This window comes from Diadema antillarum, unplaced genomic scaffold (assembly GCF_040938485.1).
Source record: "Diadema antillarum isolate AM-2024a unplaced genomic scaffold, OU_Dant_1.0 seq00000716_RagTag, whole genome shotgun sequence".
Taxonomy (NCBI): Eukaryota; Metazoa; Echinodermata; class Echinoidea; order Diadematoida; family Diadematidae; genus Diadema; species Diadema antillarum.
This window is the reverse complement of record NW_027271620.1, coordinates 51,760-71,409: the sequence shown is the minus strand read 5'-3', so window position 1 is coordinate 71,409 and position 19,650 is coordinate 51,760. Positions and strand designations below refer to the sequence as shown.

The following is a 19,650-nucleotide window of genomic DNA, read 5'->3' as shown; positions in this document are numbered from 1 at the left end:
CGGATAATGAAGCAAAAAAACAAAACAAAAACATGCATTTATGCGCAGTTTGTGCCAAGTTCTCATGATGTATGTGTAAATGTCGCGTGTACTTTTGCCAAAATACAGCCAGTTACTTTAACGAAAAACACGCGTCGGAAATGCAACCACGCAAAATTTTCAATAATTGTTGGAGAATAATGTTTCCAAGGAGATTGATAGCTGTCTTGAGATGCAGATTTTCTCTTTCCTGTACTTCTCCTTTCTTTCCCTTTCATTTCTCCATTGCGTATTTGTGTGTAGACCGTTATTTTTTTTTCTGATGACCTAGGCTACCCCACAATTAACAAGCATCTTTTTTTCTAGGTTCCCCCACACATTATCTCAAGTTTCAAATATAATTTCTGCGTGCATTTTGGAGTAATTTAAAGTGTATTTTGGGATTTTTTTTATATCAAAAATTTTGTTTTCATATACAGTGTATAATTGTGACCCTGCACCTCAAAACAAACAAAAAGTCGCCAGACATGAATTTTTAGTTAAGACCATATTCTGAAAGAGCAGACTTTAAGCTTTAAAATGATGTATAACTCAAATCAAATGGACTCTCCTAACCTATCTAAATATTGGAAAGAAAGTACAAACTCAGGAAAAGTGTGAACTGAGAAAAGAGGCTCTGAAGTACAGTGTCTATTCAAGCGCTTAATCTTTACTAAACCGTGCTTGCTGTGCGATGAATGGGACAAAAAACAGGAAGTAAACCACCAGAGTAAGAACAATGAAGGGATTATTAGATTTAACTGAAATTAAGCATGCCTCATTAACACATTCTGTCCATAATTAATGCCAACTTTCTAAGCAGTAGCACTATCCTTTCAAAAGTTATTACAGTTGAAAGTGAAGAGTGTGGACAAGGTTTTTCAGAAATGAAAAAGGGATTCTAAAGACACACCTAATCACACTATTCTACCAAAAATGTTCGAGATAAACTGCTAAAAAAAAACACTTTCCTGTCCGTTTTATGATACCAAATTTTAGCATAATGTAAAAGAAGACCCGCTTTTTCAGAAAATATGAAAAAGTCAAGTTCGGCTAGGTTGACCCATGTCACTTATTTTCAGTCCTCCCGCAAAATCAGTGTGTGCGACTTTATGTTCGTTTTGAGGTGCACGGTCACAATTATAGTAGTTACTTGATGGGTGGATATACTACTAGTATGCTATGATTTTGTCTTGCAGAAAACGTAGAGCATTAAAAAGGTTATAGGGCCTACATCAAACATGCGCCAAACGTTTGTGAGAATGTTTCAAAAGGTACATGAAATGGTATTGCAGTTATGTCGTAAAATGATCAGAAGAACTTCGCGGATTTCGCGAAACATACACCAGACATTTTCCAAAGTTTCGGGGTCTATTCGGGGTTTCATGAAGATTTTTCGAAGGTCTCGCACATAATATGACGAGATTTTAAGGACATTTTCGAGACCAAATCATGACTCGTCCGGAAAAGGTTCGTAAAAAAAAACAAAAAAACAAACAGAAAGTTTTGAAATTCCTGCTGAAGTAACGGCATCCCAAACAATTGACGACGCCTTCGAACTCCCACGTTCGTTTGGCGATTTTTGCAGACTAAAATGCGAATATTAGATTTTGCCACTCGTGACGTGACCACGTAAAAAACGCACATTACAGGCAACGCATTTCGATTATCGCAGTCCAGTAATTGAGCTTCAGAATTTTTTTAACTCAAACAAAACAAAAACACTAAATACTACATATTGCTACCGTCTAATGTAATTCAACGGCCAATAAAAATATAAAAAGACACTGTGTTATGAAAACTCATCGGGAAATATCGCAAAACATGCGCGAGATATTCTCCGAAGCTTTGCGGTTTGTTCGGGGTTTCACGAAGATTTTCCGAACATCGCGCACGTCTGGCGAAGGTCTTGCGCTATGACGAGACATGAAAGACATTTTTTTTAATCAAATCACTACCAAATCATGACTCATTGTGCAGAAAAGGTTCACAAAAAATTCCAATTGTTTTGAAATTCTTGCCGAAGTGAAAACAACATCCCCAAACATATGACGACGCCCCGAACTCCCGCATTCGTTTGGCGATCTTTGGTAGACATTATGTGCAACGCATTTCGATTATCGTAGTCCAATAATTGAGCTTTAGGATTCTTTTATAAAACTTAAACCAAAACAAACACACTAATTAAAACATATTACTGCCGTCTACTGTGATTTCACAGCCAATAAAAACATAAAAAGACACTGCATTATGAAAATTCATCAGGAAATACAAGTCGAAAAAAAAAATTCGACTTTCGCGGCAGTCGAATTTTGCATAAGTCGAAGTGTTTTCGTCGGTCCCAATAGATTCGTCTTAGGCGAGGTTGACTGTATTTCATATCATTCTTTTTCTTTTTTTTAAAAGATCAACTGAGCTTACTCTGTCATTGTTGTGAATGATAAATTTACTTCTAACAATACCATGGTATGTCACACAATACAGCTTGGCTGCATGCATTACTTTTGTATTCACACAGATGTGCCAGAATTTAACACCAATGTTAGCCTCAGAGCCCTGACCCTGCTCTCCCTTCCCCACTGAGGCCATCTAAATGCAATTTGAAGAATTTTGAATCATTTTACAGTGTACTGATTCCTGCCAAGTTTGGTCAACATCTGATGATGAAGAATGAAAAAAAGTAATTTTGACTATTACGCTCGATCCCAACATACACATACGTGTATTACCCTCTTACGTGCTGACTTAGGGTCCCACTGCCACTGTCCTAAACACTTGATAGTCTTTGGTCCCATGTAGAGTACTTGAATATAATATATGACATGGTGTTACTACTTCTGGAGCTGGAGATCTTGAAATTTACAAACTTCTGGGCTTTTGGGGTTCAGTAACCTAGAGAGATTTGCCCAAAATTTCACCAGCACATCTTCACCTCATATGTGACCATGCACCACAAAACCAACAAAAATTCACCAGACATGGATTTTTAATTAAGGGCAGATTCTGAAAGAGAAGACTTTAAGCTTAAAAATGATGTATAACTCAGATCAAATACACTTTCCTCACCTATCTGGATATCGGAAACGTTTCAAACGTTATTAAAGTTGAAAGTGAAGAGCGTGTACAGGATTTTTATGCAATAAAAAAGGTCTTCAATACATGCCCAATCACGCTATTTAACAACAACAAAAGAATTCTAAAAACTGTTAAAAACACAATTTTTCATTTGTTTCATGATCCAAAACTTTAAAACAACAAAAGAATTCTAAAAACTGTTAAAAACACAATTTTTCATTTGTTTCATGATCCAAAACTTTAAAACAACAATAATAATAGCAATAATGTCTTATCTATCCAGGGTAGCCTCTCCAGTGTTGCCACTGCTCTACCACAAAGCCCTGCCGTTACTCTTACCCTAGCGTTGCCAGGTACCCATACACCTGGGTCAAGAGGGACATGGTGGGTAAAAACATCGTCTTAGGACGTAAGCACTGGGTGGGAATGGAACTCAGCTCCTCCAATTGGGAGTCGCGAGTCATATCCACTATGCCACAGCACCTCCACTAACATAGAAGAATTATTGGTCTTTCAGAAAATATGAAAAATGCAAGATTGACTCGGTTGATCCACTTCACCTATTTTGAGTTCTCATGTAAAATCAGGGCATGCCACTTTTTAGTTTTGTGATGCATGGTCTCATATAGCATTCCACTTAACTCATCTCACCTGTGTGTTCATGATTTCACTCTGGCTGGAGAGAATGGAAGAAGCACTAGTCTGGTTCAGAAACTGGCTTCCACAGCTGTCCTCGGAGCTCACAGAGTTGTCTAAGGGGGAAAAAAGTACCACCTTTACTTATGCAAACAATGATCCCCTCTATTAACTGATTCCTGCCATGTTTGGTCATAATCCAGCCCTTCTGAGGGGCCCCACCTGAGGAAAACAACATTCTTACAAACTGTGGTCAAAATCCAGCCACTGATTTTCAAGAAGAAGATGAAAATGGCAATTAAAAAAGAAAAAGAAAAAGAAAAAAAAGCTTACATCAGATGCACAACAGATACTGGATAGTGCCCAATCGCAAAAGCTCATTTAAGCCATTTAATAATTGGTTCAGGTCTCTCACAGGGTTTGCCTAGAGCTGATGTGATGTTGATGGGGCATAGTTGGCACCAATACTATGGCATGATTAATTCTTATCAAAACTGATCTTTGGTTGTTGTTTTTTCATGTGATAGACTCAATCTTCCAACTACAAACTAATGGATGTTATTTCTGTTGGAAAATACAATGAAAATCTGTACAGTATAGTCCAAGTATAGTACAGACCATGCTTACATGTAACCATGACCAATTCAAACATGCTTTTGCAGTTTTCTGGAAGGACAAAGACAGAATTTTCCACAAACTGTAATATTTCTTCCTATCTACTGTATATTACAGTTTTCACTTTCGCAACTTTGACTGTATGTTGTGAGAAAACTACACTAGAGCAAACTTTCAATGAAAAAGCTAGAACGCATACTTACAATCATTAACACCTCTAGCAGGCACAGTGGTGTTGATATTTATTGTCTCTCCTCCATCTTCCTCAAGTGATACAGGCACTGGTACTGACTGTTGAAGGAATGAACATGGGATGAGGTCATCATCACTGTCCAACCCCTCTTGTTCCTCTTCCTCTTCCAATGCAGGGATCTTCTTTGCTCTCTTTTGTTTACGTCTCTGAATTACATCTGTGTCACTGCCATCTTCATCACTGCTGGTGTCGGTTGATAACAAAAGCTTTCTCGGCCTTCCTCTCCTTTCACTCACTGTATCACTGTCACAAGAAGACTTTATTGCTATTGCCCCTGGTGAGAGTTCCCTAGCTGTTGACACATACTCACCAACAGCTGTCTGACAAACAGTGCCAACTGGAGAAGTACCCATATCCTCGCTGTGGTTACCTGGAGAAGTCATCCTTCTGTGCATTTGTTTGGTGGACATGTCTACTGTAATGATGTCCTCATTTAAACGCATTTTGCTGCTCTCCTTATCAACAGTTTGAATCTCCAAGATATGATTCTTGCTTTGAAAACCTCTCCCTTGCTGCTGGTGGCTGGCACTACTTATTTGAGATGTTGATGTTAGCTTTTCTGGCAAGGATTTAGTAATTCCTGTATCTCCTCCACTACCTGAGGTATCCCCAAGACTCCCGGTGTTTTGTTTTCCAAATGATGTAGTGAGATTACTTCTAGATTTTGACAAGTCTTGGCAGGGTGGTGTAGGTGGTATCAATGAATCTATCGGGTCATCATCTGTACAGATACTTCTTTGAGATCTCAGTGAAACATATTCTGACATGAAATTTTCAGAAAAGTTTTCCTGAAGTGGGTTAGCTTCCCTCTTGTTTCTGACCTCTGGGCTATCAAATGCGAAGGCAAGATCTGTTTTTTCAGTATGAAGACTTTGTCTCTTTACCGCCATGGGACTCAGTATGTTTTGTTTCAAGCTGTTTCTTCTCTTTCTTGTAACTCTGAATTGAGATCCACTAGTCTCTCGGTGATCAATGGAGACACTGCTTATTTCTGTCACATGCATACCAGTCTCAGTGATGTCTTCATCAGGTCTCCTACTCTTCCTGGTTCTGGCAAGTGAAAACACGGACATACTTTGTTTGTCACTCTCTGCCTTGCCTCTGGACTTTTCCTTTTTTCTTCCTGTGCATTGGAAAGCATTCATATCTTGTGAACGTTTTGATCTGCTACGTAGCGATCTCCTAACAGGCTGGTCTTCACTTTCACTGATGCAAATGACACTTGAGAGGGAGGAGGATACCTTTTCCACAGAGCCTTTAGGAACATCACTGTCCACGTCCTGCTTTGGACTATCACTTGATATTTTCTCCAAAGCAGTCATTGTCTGGTTCTCAAGAGTCTCTGAACACACAAACTCATTATTAGAGTTTGTTAAGGAAGTATGGGTTTTCTGACTGCTGTATTCCATCCTTGTGCCTTTTTGACTATCCTCTATGTGAAATGCATTGTCTCGCACAGCCTTATTTTCTTCAAGATTGTTACGAGACTCACTTTTCTTGTCATTAACGTCACTGATATTTTGAACTGGTTCATGATCACCTGCACTGGAATCATTCTCCCTGATGAGCTTTTCAGGATGTGATATTAATCTCCTTGAGGAATTCAGCAGAGATTCACTGGGTTGTGAGCACATATCTAAAGATGACAGAGGAAATGATCCTTGTCTTCTCGTTTCAAGTGAACTACTTGGTTTGGTTGGATCACGTGCAATATCTGTCTGAACACAATAGTCTGCATTCAGGTTTGAAGTTTTAAGATGTTCTTTGTCAGGATCTGCTGAAATTGGGTATAACTGAACCTGACAGACATGATCATCAGATGCCACTTCTACTACAGAATTGCATGTGCTGATGATTGTAGAACTGTCCATTTGAGCTGACTGAGAGTTATGCGATGGCAGAATGGAGTTTAGGATTTCCATTTCAGTATCCAGGCGTGTGGCAACCTCCTGTTTTAATGGAAATTGGCATTCATTTGTCTCTAAAATTTTGGAGTCCTCCCTGCTGTCTTGTTTGGTTGGGTGCAATGGCAAATCATGGGATTTACCAATCTCCTCACATTCATCACTGGTTAATTCAATTGATTCAGTTGTGTCTGAACCTCCACATACCTGCTCAATACTTTGTTTTGGAGCAATATCTACAGCAGTAACATCTTCAGTGTAAAGAGGGATGGAGGGAAGTACGATGATTTCGTCCACTGGTTCCTCAAAACCTGTGACTGCAGAATTGCAAATTTGAAATTGCTCTCTCACAATCTGATTTGGGGAAGTGACATCTTCAACTTTCAAATCAGAAGCAGATGACATGAGGTCTAATTCAGAAACATCAACTTGCTGTACACCACTGAGTCCTTCATCTCTATTTACATGGTGAGATTTCATTGTGTCTTGTTGATTGGTCAAGAATGCATTGCTGCTTTCTGGAGCTTTTTGTTTCCTCTTCTGGCTTCGTTTGGTCCTATCCTCAGGGTTTTGAGTTTGAAAAGAGTTTTTGCAAACTTCCTGCTCAGTAAGGGTTCTTTGATGTTGGACATTAGCTGGGATTTTCTTGTTTCGTCTGCTGCTTTTCCTCTCATTAGCTGTGGAACGTTGACTTCTCTTTGGCAGTTTGCCTCTTCCATGTGTACACATTTCTCTTTCACTGTTATGATGCAACTGCCTCCTGAGATGCATCGGCTCAGTTCCAAACTCTTGAGCTAATTCCAAGGCTACTTTCCAGTCACTTTTGATTAGTGCAACTTTTTCACAAACATCTTCCTCATTCCTAATATTTGTTGAGCAGCTCTCTGTCATCATCTGATTTGCTGTCTCATGTTCAGGTATCTGTTGCATGTCTTGGCCCCCATTCCAAGCAGAAGTTGCATGTTTTGAGATGTGCAGCATTTCTCTTTTCTGGTCTTGAAAAGTTTCTTGTGCAGTTTCCATGAATCCTTTATGGACACGGCCATGTCCTTCCCTAGAATAGCAAGGCTGGACTTTCCCTTGTTCCATCAATTCATCCATATCAGCATGCTCAAAGTCAGTCAAAGTCAGTCCTGGCTTAGGATTACTGACTCCCTTCTCTCTTTCTGGTTCGCATTGACCCACTTCATTTTGAGTTGCATTGTTGTCATTTGTGGAGAGTGGAGATTCTCTGATGCAAGTCAAAGATGGTCCAGTATCTGTACCTACAACTGAAGTCATTTCCCCTTTCTTGTCTAAAATTTGCACATGTTCACTTGCATCATCTGGAGTGGTAGATGCTCTTGATGTTTCTCCCATTGGCAAGTTAACACTGGCATGCAATGAATCCTGATGGTTTGTTCTTTGCAAGACATTGATGCTTGGGGGCAACAGTCCTCTGATATCATGCAGATCCTCCATTTCTCCTTCTTGACTGACCTTGTCCCAGAGTTCCTTACTGAGCTTTCCATGCTCGTCATCACTCTCATCACTGCCAGGGTGTTTGCTAACCAGCCAATCCAAGACACGCTCTTGTGGATCAATGCATGGACTCTTGCATTGCCCCTTGTTACCCTTCCGGTATGCAGTTGCAAATACTTTCTTGCCGTGGTTCCTGTTTAAGATTACTGGTTGTGAATCTTGTATTTTGCCTCCACTTGAGACTGGCTGGCTATCTTGGAGAGCTTCAGCTGCAGCATCACTCTTTGTCTCTGTGCTATCTGAGTTGTGAATCTTTGAGGTAGTTGGTGCACAATTACTGCTAGGATCCGCATCAACAAGAGAGCAATTACCATGTAATCTACTCTCATTTTCTGAAGTAGCAACCTCCACTACCACTTCACTGACTTCAGTCACTTTTCTAGATGATTTCTTGTTCGAGACTGCAAGGCATTTTTTTTCTCGCATGGTTTTCCTCTTACGGACAATATCTCTAATTTTGATCTTCCTTGGGGTGTGCTGGCTTGGAATAAACTCATACGGATCCACTCCTGGATCTCCAGAAACATTCTCCTTTCCACATGGTGGCAAAATTTTTGTTGGTGGGACTTCTGTGCTGCTGATGTCTTCTCTTGCTGAAATTTTATTTTCATGATCATTCCCTTGCAGCAAGACAGGAAGTGTTCCTGAGTGATTTACTGACTCATTTTGTTCCATCTTATCCATGTCTTTGTAACAACTGGTGTTGGAGACTACTGTACTTGTAAGGGGTGCAACATTTAGCGCATTCAGGAGTTCCTCTGCTTCTCTTTCCAAGTCTGTGTCATTCTGAAAATCAGCATGTCTGCCTTTTTTTCTGTCAAATGACAAGTTTGGAAATGATGACCTGCAAAATGACAGATGAACAAGAGAAATGAGGAGAAAATACCACTTGAAACCTTGTCAAATGAGCACCACTAGGCACATGTCCCCCCCCCCCCCCCAAAAAAAAAGTCATCTCACTGACAAATGACTATTTAATCCAAACATGCAATTCCACTCCATGCTCAAATTTGCTCTGTCTATTATCAAAGAATAAAATAAAACAAACAGAATCACAGAAATTTATTCAAAATCAGACATAAAACAAGCAGGTTATGGCAATTCACAAAACAGTAATAGGGCAAGTCCAAGCTATTTTGCACCAGTAACGCATGGGACATCACAAGAAGATTTAGCCCTATATTGCACTGTTTAAGATTGAAACTTCATATGTTGGGTTGCTTCTGATAGCTGGTAGGTATCTTCGTTCAAAACAACAAAAATAAGGAGAATCATGCGTTCAGTATTTAATTTACGCAAATTTATTCTCCAGTAATGCGTGGGACCACAAAGATTGTCCTTTTATTCTTTTACTTTTATCTCAATTGTTGTGAAAATACTTGGTATACTATAAAATCATTACAAACATCTTTTTCTACAACAATAACTGTACCTGAAACAAAACATTTCAGAAAAAAATCATGAACCTGTTTTCTCTCAAGGTCAATTATAGAAAGATAGGTATAGTAATGCGTGGGAAAAGTAGCACGTGGGACATTTTTGTCACTATGAATATTGTGATGTGAATTGCACATTTGCTCAGAGAAACTTTAATATGGGGTACTAATTATCTAAATAGATGTATTTCTAATAAATTCTTGCAAATTTCAATGATCTAGACCCACCAGAACAATGGATATAATAAAAAATATGAAATGCCTGTGTTATCCTTTATTTTTTGACATTTGCCTTTAAATGTGACTTTGAAAATAGCATGTAATGATCTTTTGTGAATTATTTATCCAAAGTGGAACTTTTCACCAAATTTCAAGTCAGAATTCAGAAAATTACAAAAAAAATCCCTCAATAATGTACACATTTCCCATAGAAGACTAAGATTTAGTACACTTCCATTGACTTGTACACATATCGTCCCACGCATTACTAAAATGTCCCATGCGTTACTAAATCTAATTAAAAATTGCAAGTATGAGATTTATCAGACTAACTTTTTATCTCTTGGATATGATTAGGTCCATTGTGAATTTGGTCTTTTGAAAGTTTCAAGTCAATTAAATCATTAACTTTTATGCAAATGAGAAGTAATGACCTAAAAAAGTAATGCGTGGGACATGCTAATTTTGGCCCATCCCTCATTTGCATATTTGATCAGTTGAGAAACTGAAAATCAGTCATGATAACTTGTTAGTCAGACTTAAGGTCACCATACTTATTTTCAAAAAAACTTGTAAAAATTGAAAGATATATTTTAAAATGCAGAATTTTTGAATGTCCCACGCGTTACTCTAAATTTTAATTTATGCAGATTGATTAATTTGTTGCTGGTTATGCGGAAGGATTTTTACTTTTTCTTTTTGAAATTCATGTATTTTAACTTCTTAGCTTTAAAATGATACCAAGTTTATGTAGACTGACCCATTTTGAATTTTCAGTCTTGTGTGATCAAATAGCTTGGACTTACCCAATATCAGTTGTAACTATAACTGCAAATACAGTGAGCTAATGATGTCAAGGCTTCAAACTCCCTCACAGAAACATGCACATCATACATGTCAATCTTCACAAAATGTCCTTGTTTTGATATCAAAATCATAGAGAAAAACAATTATCATTCACAGCAAATTACTGATGTTGTAATAACGTAATATGGATATCCTGATTGACTATAAGCATGATGGCATTGAAGCTGTTAATTTCTCCAACAAAAACATGATTTTCAATATCTTTTATGCAAACTTATCTAAGTTATGGGGCAATGAAACCATCATTCCATCTAATATGAATAAGTGATTGTAGCCCATACTAGCATTCCCCCTCAGTTTGGAATTATTGGCATGTTAAAAGGAAACAACTGCAGAAATTTTCTACAGAGCTCTAATGATGGAAGGAAGCAACTATGTTTTCTAACTTTCAGCCAATCAGCTGTAAGAATTAAAATGGCATCTTCAAAATGAACAAATGTTCCTTGCATCCAAGAGTTTAAGAAATGTTACAAACAAGTTATCTAAAGTATTTGTCCATACTATGAAATATTGCAATCAGAAAAATTTCATTGAGCTCAATTCTCTTTATGTGAAAAAAAATAGATCTCCTGCACTGGGTTTGGTGGCAAATTTAACCATGTGTTTTCAAGAAGAAGAAAACAAAAATACGTTGGTCCCACCCACCCATATCCCAACCCCTGGATCTGCCATGAACAAGAAGATTTTAAAATTCCTTCATTTGGGGGGGGGGGGGGGGGGGGGGGGCAGGGCCTGAACCCCCCAAGGGGTTGGTAGCATGGTGCCCTTTTGTACAAATTGAGATCCTATCCCCTTGGGATGCTACCTACCAAGTTTGGTAAAAAAATCATCATGGGATTCTGAAGAAGATGAAAATTTACAATTTAGGCACCATATTTGGATCCCCCCCCCACACGGTTCCAAGGGGGCACCCTTGGATCGGCCATGAACAAACTTGAAACTACACTCATCAATGTACTAACTCATAGTATTAACTTAGCTCTATTACTTCTAGTTCTAGAGAAGAAGATTTTTAAAGATTCCTTAATTTTGGAAGGCTTGTGGCCCTCCCCCCCCCCCCCCCCCCCCCTGCAGCCCCCAAGGGGCATTTGGTGCCCATTTGAACAAATTGAGATTCTATCTCCCTTTGGGATGCTACCTGCTAAGTTTGGTAAAATCCGTCATGGGGTTTTCGAGAAGATGAAAACGTAAAAAGTTCACGAAAAACGGACAGTGAGCAACCGCAACAGTGTACTTGAGCCCCCAGCTCAGGTGAGCTACTGTAAAAGTGGTTTCTTTCGCGTACAGAAACTTTCGCGGTTTCCATCGGTGCCGACTTTTTCGCGTGTGTTTAAATTCGCGGTCGGTAATGATAGCGTTGTAACAAGCCACGAGTTCAAATCATTTTTGCGTGATGTTAAATTCGCGGTTCATTCTCAAAGCGCGAAAATAAAACCACCGCGAAAGAAACCACTTATACAGTAATAAGACATGTGGGCCTCATCTGAGCAGCATACTTCCTGTTTTTGGCACTCCACCCGAGTCAAACCATTGATAAAATCTTAAAATTGGGGGCTTGCTGCAGGTCCACAACCTCTTCATTTGGGGTATTTGGGCCCCATCCTATCATGGAAAACATATTTTCTAGATTTACCACAAAACTTAGTTTCTCAAAGTTACTTCCTTTTATCAGAGTATGGCAGAATAATCTACACTTACACATGCAAAATCCCACTGATCAATAGCCAGTTTCTTGCACATTTGTCTGATCATCAATGACACAAATTGAAAGACTTGCAACAATTCTTAAGATTACCCTCATAATGAAAACGGACATACCTGATGTTGGTGTGGCCGACAACAAGTAATTCATTCTCTGAATCAGCACTGCATTCATTCTCATCTTGGTGCACCTTTATCATCACAGCTGATTTTGGTTGTGCTTTTCGTACATTCCTGGCCTTCTTTTTATCCTTGATTCTTTTACCCTTGCCCCTAGCTCTGGCTTCAGTTTGACTCTCTGAGGACGCTTGCTTGGTCTTCAGGTCAGGTTGCGAGAACAGGACAGGTCCTCGTGGAGGTGAACCTGAGGATGAAGTTACATGAGGAAAACAAAGTGTTTATAGCATTTGCCTGATTGACCTCAAGGGGAAAGATACAAAAAAAAATATATGGCATTGAGTGAATGCAGCAATGTTAGTAGAGCACATCACTTAAGTTTGAGGAAAATTAAACAATCTGTTCAAGTTATGAATGCTTTAAGTTTCAGTGCCACTATCACTGTAAAAGAAGACTACAACAGTTCCTGATGTCACTACAGGATGATATAATGAAAAATGTATAAAGATAAATTTCATAACTTTCACTTTTAATGAAAAGTACATATTTCCTTGACTTGTTAATGACATATTGCAGATGATAATTCCCCCTCCTCCGCTCTTTCATGTTGTAGAAGAATTATAAAATGCTGAATTCCCATCACATTTTCTTTATATGTGATCATGAATCACAACACCAACAAAAAGTCTCACATTCTGATTTTACATGAGGACTCCAAATACTGTATACGCTGAATATTTCACGAGATTTTTATTTTCACGAATTTTGCGAGTCAGGTGCTATTTGCGAAATTAAAGACACGCAAAAATAATGACTCTGATCTCGATAAGAAAGTGACGAACACTCATACATTTCCCCATTCAGTGCAGTACTGCATGATTGCGAATTTAACCACTTGCGAAATTGTCCGGAAGTCTTTATTCGCGAAAATTTAGATTCGCTATTACAGTATCTATATGGCGTATACAATAGGTGAAATGGGTCGACCCAGTCTATCTTGGATTTTCATATTTGCTGAAAGAGCAATTCTTCTTCTACATTACTTTAAAGTTTGGGATCATAAAATGAAAGGGAAATTGTGTTTTTAGCAGTTTTACTAGAAAACTTGGTTGTAGAAATGTGTAGTGAGGTATGTTTTCATATAGGACCCTTTTCTTTCTTAAAAATCCTTTTCAGATTCTTCACTTCCAACTCTTAATAGCTTTTGAAAGGATGATGCTACTGCATTGAAAGTTGGAATTAGTAATAGATGGAATGTGATAATGGAGTGTTTTTAACATCAGCTTAATCTGATAATTCCTTCATTGTTGCTGGTAAGGTGTTAACATCCTGTTTGCTTGTTTGTTTGTTTTTTTGTATCCCATTATTATTCAATGCACAGCTAGCATGGCTTGATAAGAATTAGGGCTTGGAAAAAAAAACAAAAAACTTTAGAGCCTCTTTTCTCCGTACACACTTTTCCAGAGTGTGTGCTTTCTTTCCAATATCAACTGTAGACAGGTTTTAAATAGGAGAGTCCATTTGAATTGAGTTATACATCAGTTCAAAGGTGCATGGTCCCAGTGTTTTTAATAGTCAAATAAGTACGTGGGCGCACAGCGCAAGTTTCCTATAAAGACCTATGCTATCGACTCCTCATTAGCGCTTATGCTGTGGCTCACTTTCCCTGAGTCCGAAGAAGTCCGATTCACTGCAGTCAGTGGTCGGATCACAGTTCAGCTCATGATTCGGCTGAGGGGGATGACAGCTTTAGCAAACTTCTTTTGCGATGTCATAATAACAAGCAAATATGCACCCACCCTGGCATTACTACAGACTGCGCGATGCGCAGAGAAGACAACAAAGGCAACGTTACTAAGCAACACCTACTCACTTTACTCTTGATGACAGCTAAACTTCGGTTATCTTCGTATAAATGCTAACGGTGATCGGCAGTATCATCAACAGTGCCCTCTACACTACCAGGACTATGCACCTTTAAAGCTTAATATCGGCTCTTTCCTAATCTACCCTTAATTAAAAATCCATGTTTGGCAACTTTTTGTTGGTTGTATGATGCACCGTCATATCATTGTTCTGCAGTGACAATACACACAGTTGTAGTCTTCTCATCCAGCAATGGCAGCACCAAAGCTTTAAAATTTAATAAGTTTCAAACAAATTGTCAATTTTCCTCACTCTTCACTGATGTGTTTTACTCATATTGGCTCATGCACTCAATCCACATATCATGTATGTCAACATGATCATTCCCAACAAGGATGGCGAGAGAGACTCAATGTCAGGCTAAACATATACTCTAAAACACGATATATTCCCGGCATGAAAATGTCGCGAATTAGAGCCGACAGCCATTCCCACAGCATGAAATTTTCACGAATTGCCACTGGCATCCAATGCATACTGTGTAGGCAAGAACTTTTGCGTGCATTTTAATTTTGCGAATGTTGGCGCTCACGAAAATCGCGAAATTAAAATGCACGCGAACATTCCTCGTTTTACAGTATGTGCTATTTTTCATGAAGATACCTTAGCATTCCCAAGATATTGAGGAAAAAGAAAAATTTTAGCATTTTCTCCTGACCTTTGACTGCATGGCCTAAAACTTTCCCTAGATAATCTTAATTTGATTACACATACACAGAAAAATGACGATAAAATATTCAGGCACTACAGATTATAGGGGAAATTGTGCAATTTAAGCATTTGACCTTGACCTAAGACGTAAGACCTGAGTGTGTGCACCAAAGAGTTAACAGGCATAGCTTCAGCCACCGTATACATAAAATATGCAAAGTTTCATTTGGATACTTCAAATGAAATGGTTCAGTTCATTGGCATAAAGTTAGACTGCAGCATCAACTCCCAACTTACATCTTAGACCAGTATCTTCCTCCACTGCCTCCATGACAGCACGAACACCTCTGACAATTTTATCCAGCTGTTCATTCTTGGTCAGGCTCCTGTCAGAAGAAAGATGAAGATGGGCATCATACAATGTATTTGATATTGACTACAGGGGAGTCCCGTTATAACGAGATCAGATACAAGAATCCGCTTATAACGAGATAAATCGTCCGGTCCCAAATAAATTTGCGTATTAGCCTATGGAGATTTGGAGTTCTGGTTATTGCGAGATCATTTTTGGGCCTAAGAACAAAGAAAAACAAAGACAAACAAAGACAAACAAAGACAAATTTGTGCGGATATAACGACAACTTCTTTTTTTTTTTTAAATGAACTAAACAATGGGCAAAATCACGCACCATTTCAAAACCAGAAAATGTTACTTCACCGTGAATAATTGTCTGAATTACTGTTGCGTGCAAGCAGAGACTAACATCTGCTAGTGCCAAACAGAACGCAATCAAGGTGACGCGCCGCAAGTTCATAAAGTCTCTTTCAGAGGGCCATGAAGAAACAGCATTGGAATATTTAGAAGCTATAGCCTTCGCTATTGATGCCTAAATGTTATCACAAAAGCTACAATTCGAATTGATATTCTTTAATGGCTAAGACATGAAAAAACTAGAAATGTCGCTACGGCGACTGGTATGCCTCCGCCATAAAGCATGGTTCTCCTAATAGGTCTATAGTACAATGTCTTGACAATGTGTGATTACAGTTTCACACAATTGGCAAAATATTAAAATGACAGGTTTGCCACAAATGTGCTGAATGTTCACTTTCCTAGAACTAGGTTCAATTGGATGAATGATTAGAACGTCAGAGTGCAGGTATTTGGGGAACTGATGATTTTTACTTGACTTTTGACTCTTTTATAAGTTTATGCATTGAGTAATTTTCAAGGTATTGAGAAAAAGTATAATTTCAGTATCAAATGGTAAAATAGTATTATCTAAACCTGGCCTTTGACCTCACAGTTCCAAAGAGAATCACTGTTAGGTAGAACAAGCATAAATATGTAAGTTTAATGATGATACCTTGAGTTACTTTCGAGATATGGAGGAAAAAGTGCAATTTAGCACTTTCACTTGACCTTTGACCTTTTGACCTTTGACCTTTTGGCAAGAAACTTCCCCACAGAATATATATTGGGTAATACATGCATACATCAAGTTTTTAAAAAAAAATCCTTCAGGCATTGCATAAATATAAGGAAAGTACAGTTAAACTCGCATAAGTCGATCTTCTCGGGACTGAGCAAAACACATCGACTTAGGCGATTTTCGACTTGTGCGTAAGTCGAAAAAAAATCGACTTACAGTTACACCACACGTTGTACATGTATAATGTACATGTATGTTGTCTACTCTGGAGATGAGAGCTGGAGCGGTGTGCCCGATATTTGCCGTTCAGCAAGACACTTTATCCACATTGATGCAGGCCAGGGCTCCACACTAATTTTATATTTTGGTGGCCCGATTGGGCCACCAAAGTGATTGATTTTTATATTTTGGTGGCCCGTAAAAAAAAAAACCAAGCAAAACTAAATCGGTCCTACTAAACATAGAAAAATAAATATTAAGTATTACTGAAGTGGTACAGGACGGTACCCACGTCTAAAATAAATGGACAGAAAATTTAATTATCTTATACCGTTATTCTGAGTTCTAAGATTTAGCAAATAGGCTTATAGATTATTATTGAATTGATGCCTATATAGGTGGTCAAAATTTACGTTTGAAATGAAAGAGTGGGAGCATTTGCAGACATTTGTAAACATCCGACATTTGTTTTAGCATCGTAAAGAGCTGAATATCATCCTTATTCATTTCCTAACGCAAAATCAAATATCTGACATTAATTTCAGCACCGTACGGAACTGAATCTTACCATTATTTATTTCCAAAAGTATAAGCAAACATCCGACATTTATTATAGTATTATACGCAGTCGAATATTACCGTTATTCATTTCCAAAATTAAGAGCAAACAACTAACATTTATTCTAGCATCTTATGGAGCCGATTGTTACTGCTGTTCATTTCCAAAATTAAGAGCAAACATCTAACATTATTTCAGCATCTTATGGAGCCGATTGTTACCGCTGTTCATTTCCAAAACTGAAGGCAAACATCCGGCTTTTTTGGTGGCCCGGCGTGCGTTTTTGGTGACCTCGGTCGCAAATCAACCATTCGTGAAATCGTGATTCGATTCGCGAAAAGACTCCGCTAAATATAAGGCATAGATTGCTACACTCGGCAGGGGCTACGTCGTCCTTTCACCAGGTCTCGTTACAAAACCAAAATCTCGCGTGACTTCTTGCGTTATAGTACCTATCAACGAATCATCGACTTGTGCGATTATTCGACATATGCGACGTCGACTTAGGCAAGTTTAACTGTAGTGATATTTTGAGGAGTTGACCTTGACCTTTGACCCCCTGACCTTTGACCCATGACCCTCAACTTCCCCAGACAAGAGACCCGGGGGTCACGCGCTCACCTGAGTATCGCAATTTCACCTTCCATGCATTCTTGCACACTCTTACCTGAGAACATTGGAAACTTAGGTCTGCATATGGATCCCCCCCCCCCCAACTCCAGGGTGGGGGGGGGGGGGGGGAGGGCAGGCAGCCCTGGATCTGCAATGAACAAACTTGGAACTAAAGTCATCAATGTACAAACTCATGGTATTAACTTTGCTTTATCATTTCTGGTTCTAGAGTAGAAGATTTTAAATATTCCTGAATGTGGGGGGGGGGGGGGGTGAGCCCCCTAGGGGGCCCCCTAGGGGCCCCCAAGAGGGACATGGTGCCCATTTGAAGGAATTGAGAGTCTATCCCCCTAGGGATGCTACCTGCTAAGTTTGGTCAAAATTCATCATGAGGTTTTCAAGAAGATAAACATGTACAATTCAGGCTCCATTACAACTGTAGGACTTCTCCCCATCTCCTCTCCTGGGTCCAAAGGGGGGGGGGGGGGGCACCCCTGATTCCGCCAACCCCATGAACAAACTTGAAACTACAGCCATCAATGTACTAACTCATAGTATTATCTAAGCCCTATCACTTCTGGTTCTAGAGAAGATTTTAAAGATTCCTTGATTTTAGGGGGTTTGGGCCCCCTGGGGCCCCCCAGGTGGGCCATGGTGCCCATTTGAACAAATTGAGATCCTATCCCCCTAGGGATGCTACCTACCAAGTTTGGTGAAAATCAGACAGGGTGATCTCAAAGTGAAGATGAAAATGTACAATTTACGCCCCATTAGGACCCCTCCTCACCCCCCTCCCCTGGGTCCCAAGGGGGGCACCCCTGATTCCCCCATGAACAAACCTGAAACTACAGTCATCAATGTACTTACTCATAGTATCAACTAAACCCTATCACTTCTGGTTCTAGAGAAGAAGATTTTTAAAGATTACTTAATTTTAGGTGGGCTATGGTGCCCATTTGAACAAACTGAGATCCTATCCCCCTAGGGATGCTACCCGGCCAAGTTTGGTGAAAATCGGTCATGGGGTTCTCAAGAAGAAGATGAAAATGTAAAAAGTTTACGCACGACGCACGCCGGACGAAGAGCGATCGCAATAGCTCACTTGAGCCTTCGGCTCAGGTGAGCTAATAATCACTGCCCATCGGTACATGCATATATACTAAGTTCCATGAAGATACCTTGAACCATTTGCGAGATATGGAGAAAAACATGAAATTTTAACTTTTTTTTTCACAAAATAATCTGTGACCTTTGACCCCGTGACCCCTAAAATCCAAACGAAGTATTATCCCCCTAGGATATACCCTCATACCAAGTTTGATGTACAGTTGTAAAACCACCACACGGTTCTTGAGATATCAACAAAACCAAACGGGACGGACGTACGGACGGACGTACGACCTGAAAACATAATGCCTCCGGCCACTTCGTTGGCGGAGGCATAAAAAGGTGTACATGTATTTTTGTATCCGAAATGTTAAGCTAACCTTTCCAAAGATACGTAACGGGAGTATCTAACTGTGAGTGGTGAACGCAGCGAATGGTAAGTTTTGGGAGATATTTTGAACATGTTCGAAAATTCTTTGTGATAAAAAAAAAACTGGTTGTAAAAATGAAAACAATCCACATTTATATGAAGGCAGACTTGCCCTTAACTATTTTACCCAATATCCATACAAAGCTATCCTAATAAAATGCAATGGGCCACAACTTTTAGTAGGATTGCTTTGTTTTACCATGTTTATTGGATATTCCAGTCATTTCAAAACTGATTTTCATCAAATAAACTTTCAATTCCCCTTAGAATTGTATGCTCTTTCACATTTCAGAGTGGTTTTCTAAATATCTTGCAAACCATTAAAAGCTGAATCCTCACCTCAACCAGTAC

The 19,650-nt window shown here is 39.1% G+C and overlaps 1 pseudogene; it reads right to left on the bottom strand.

The window, feature by feature from the left end:
- The window catches only part of LOC139737932 (uncharacterized), a 55,497-nt pseudogene that overhangs the window by 26,256 nt on the left and 9,591 nt on the right, over positions 1-19,650 (bottom strand).